A 4094-nucleotide genomic window follows, 5' to 3' on the forward strand; every position below is an offset into this window, starting at 1 on the left:
GGTCTCTCCCACCTTCTGGAGCACTGAAACAACTGAGCTCCAGTGAACACCAAGAATGACCACTTCGTGGTTCAGGTCTTTGATGAGTGAAGGACAGGCATCGGTGGACATTCGTGGGCAGGGACACAACCTACCCAGAGAGGGCTTTTTTTAGTTAATTTATTTGTTTTTACTTTTTCAGACAGGTTCATACATAGTGCAGGTTGAATTGAAACTCACTCAGCTGGCAAGATTTGTCTTGAACAAGTGATCCTCCTGCCTCAGCTTCTCATGTGCTACCATGGCCATACAGACCAACTTTAATGACATTTCTCTTAATTTTTCTATCTATCTATCTATCTATCTATCTATCTATCTATCTATCTACCTATCTACTTACCTATCTACCTATCTACCTATCTACCTATCTACCTACCTACCTACCTATCTATCTATTTGGGTTTTGAGGCAGGATTTCTTGTGTAATGGCCCTGGCTATTCTGGAACTCACTGTGTAGACTAGGCTAGCTTCAAACTCACAGAGCTCCACCTGCCTCTGCCTCCCTCCCAAGTGTTGGGACTAAAGGTGTACACCACCACATCCGACTAGTAAATATAATTTAAAACATTTTCAAGATGTCAGCAACAAAAATGTACATTTCTTTTTATTTGTTTTTGGGTTTTTTTGTTTTCGTTTTTGTTTTGTTTTTCGAGACAGGGTTTCTCTGTGTAGCCCTGGCTGTCCTGGAACTCACTCTGTAGACCAGGCTGGCCTCGAACTCAGAAATCCGCCTGCCTCTGCCTCCCAAGTGCTGGGATCAAAGGTGTGCACCACCACCACACAGCTAAAAATGTACATTTCTGGGTTTTTTTTGTTTTGTTTTGGTTTTGTTTTTGGTTTTTCGAGACAGGGTTTCTCTGTATAGCCCTGGCTGTCCTGGAACTCACTCTGTAGACCAGGCTGGCCTCGAACTCAGAAATCCGCCTGCCTCTGCCTCCCAAGTGCTGGGACCAAAGGTGTGCGCCACCACCGCCCAGCTAAAAATGTACATTTCTGTTTAGTCCTTTTTTTCTTTCTTTTTCTTTTCTTTTTGGTTTCCTTCTTTGTTTGAGACAGGGTCTCACTGTGTAGCTCTGGCTGTCCTGGAACTCTCTATGTATGTTAGGGTGACCTCATAGAGGTCTGACCCATAGAAATCTACCTGCCTCTGCCTCCTGACTGCTGAGACTAAAGGCATGCTGTGAATATCACTGCTTTAAGCCTGTTTCACCAGTGTGATGCTGTAGATGTGTTCTCCTTATCAGCTAGGCCAGGCTGTGGTGACTGGTTAGCCAATCAAACACTAACACAGTTTGGCCATTGAGGTGCTCTTCATGTGCCTAAGTCAACATCTCCACCTGATATAAAGATTACTCCTGTGAGTGGGTGTCCAGGCCTCTTCAGAGCAGCTGGAGGCCTTAAGAGTAAAATACTGAGCCAAAAGGGACATTTTGCCTCAAAATAGCACCAACCCTGTCTGAATTCCTGGCCTCCAGGCTTCCCACCTTCATGGAATAAGGAATAGACATTTGTAATCCAAGAACGAAAACCAATCAACAGTGGGCTGGAGAAATGGCTCAGTGATTAAGAGCATTGACTGTTCTTCTAGAGGTCCTGAGTTCAATTCCCAGCAATCAATGCCCTCTTCTGGTTCCTCTGAAGATAGCTATAGTGTATTCACATACATAAAATAAATAATAAATCTAAGAAAGAAGAAAAGAGAAAAGAAAAGGAAAGGAAAGGAGAAAAGGAAAGAAAAGAAAAAGATCAGCTGAATTTTGAGGCTGTCTTAGTTTGTATATATGGTAAGACTCTTGGCTAGGGCTGGGGCCAGGGTGGGATTCAGTAGCAGAACAGCAGAATACTGGCAATGTCCCGGGTTCCATCCCCACAACTCCAAAGAGAAACAAGAGGCAGAAGTAGGAAAGTCAGGACCTAAAAGTCACCTACCAAATGTGAGGCAGTTCTGAGCTACATTATACATTGCCTCAGAAAACTGAACAGAAGGGATAGGGTATACACAAGCACACATGTATGTGTGAACATGCACACACACATGGGGCCAGGAGTTGTTACAAGTGTTTGTTCTTTAACCAGGACCCACAGTAAGACTGTCTCTGATGTGGGAAGGTAGCCCAAGGTCACAGGGAGAGGCAGAACCCCGACCTACAGATCCCTAAACCAGTGCTTCTTTCCTGAGCAAACCTCACTGAGCTGTGGCTGTTGGAGGCCAGGCTCACCATCTACTGTGGTGCTGGGGGTGGCACAGGAAGGCTGCCCTAAGGAGGGATTGCAGAACCCAAGTCAACAGGGGTAGGCACTACCCACAGTCAGTTGTGCATTTTGGAGCTTCACCCAGTAAGTGCCAACTGTTGAGGTTATAAATCAGTGTCAGCCCTATGCCAGGTCCCCAGGGCCTCTGAGGAAGAAAGCTGAAATCTGGCACTAGAAAGAGAGACTGTCTTTTAGGAAAAGTCCCAGAGCCTGAGTTAAGGTCCCAAAGAGTAGCATTACAGCATCCAGAGGCCAGCTGGGTGGAACCAAGGCCCGTGAGACTCAGGGCACAGAGGGTGGTGAGTACCTCCAAGCCCAGGGGCATTTAGGACCATCCTCAATCCTCAGCCAAGAAGCTTGTTTCCTTTTATTCCACTGGAGACACTGAGTTGCTGTGCTTCCTGAGGTATCTAGAAAGGCCTGGTTCTTTCCATCTTCTGTCTGAGTTGTCTCAGACCAGGCAGGACGGTGTCTAAACACTTCTCATGCCGGGCCAGGCTTCCTAACAGGCTAAGTTGTCCTTACAGCCCATCCTGCTGTGTGCTCTTGGAGTCATCCATGCATCGTGGCCCCCATGAGAAGGTGAGAGTTGAGGCTGAGAGGGGAGGGGCTTGCTGAGCTCAAGGCCAGAAGGCCACTGTGCCCCCGCCCCAACCACTAGTTCAGATTCCAAGTGGCCCCACCCAGCCCCACCCCACCATTGGCAACCTCCCTCCATTGCCAAGTCCCAAGCCTCCCTGTTGACACCCTCCTTTCTTTCCCAGGACTCCCTATGGCCACCACACGCCTTGTACAGAGGTTCTGCCAGAAATGGACCTACTGATGAGACTATCCCAGGGCATGGCTTGGCTGCTTGTGTGAAGTTCATCTTCTCAGGAAGCTTTTCTGAGTGTGAGTTCCCAGAAGGCTTTTGACTAATTAATTGTTAATGCTTTGTCAAATATCCACCCATGCCAGGCTCTTTTCAAGTATCAAGTCACTTACAGGCTTCTCAGCATCCTGAGACAGAACCAGTACCATCCACATTTTACAGATGGAAAAATTGAGGCAGAAAGAAAGAGGTACTGCTCAGAGGTATAGAGGCAGCAGATATTCACTGGGCACCACATCTGTGTCAATCATTCTGAGCCCTTTATGTATATTGAGCCATTCAGTGTGCTCCCCCCACCCCCGCCCCATATCTCTGACATTGGTGCCATTCATTCCTCACTGGGGAGGTAAGGAAACAAAATCTCAGGGAGCAGTGAGGAGCTCAGGGCTACCAAGCTGGAAAGTAGTTGAGTCTGTAGTCCTGTAGATCACACTCAGATCTTGTGGGCCTCTTGGAGGTAGGGTGGGATTTGAACTCAGGCCTTGTTTTCCCTGGGGAGGAAGTAAAGAAACAGGCTCACCCCTTAGATTGTGGGATGGCTCCATCACGACAAGACAGAAACCACAGCTGGGAAGTGGGCCAGCTTCCAGGCAAATGCAGAGCTCAACTGAGCCTGAGGAAGTGGCTTTGGCTAGGAACCCTAAGTGGGTGGAGGGCTCCCCAAGGACCAGAGGGGCAGAACTTGGGGCTCTCCAGCAGGCCTGGAGTTGGCAGGCGTCGGGGCTCACCAAGTGCTGTGCAGTGACTTGCTTTCCCATCGCCACCAGTTTCCAAGTTCTCAATGTTTATTGCAGATGAATCTTGTACTTTCCATCAACAAGAGGCTCCTCCCTCTTGAGCCCATTTCACTTGGAAGCCCGGGCTATTCTAGAACTCAGATAATCACATCTGGTCCCAAGCTTGTAGCTATCCTCCTGTCTCAGAACCCAA

This window comes from Grammomys surdaster, unplaced genomic scaffold (genome assembly GCF_004785775.1).
Source record: "Grammomys surdaster isolate TR1022 unplaced genomic scaffold, NIH_TR_1.0 126035, whole genome shotgun sequence".
NCBI lineage: Eukaryota > Metazoa > Chordata > Mammalia > Rodentia > Muridae > Grammomys > Grammomys surdaster.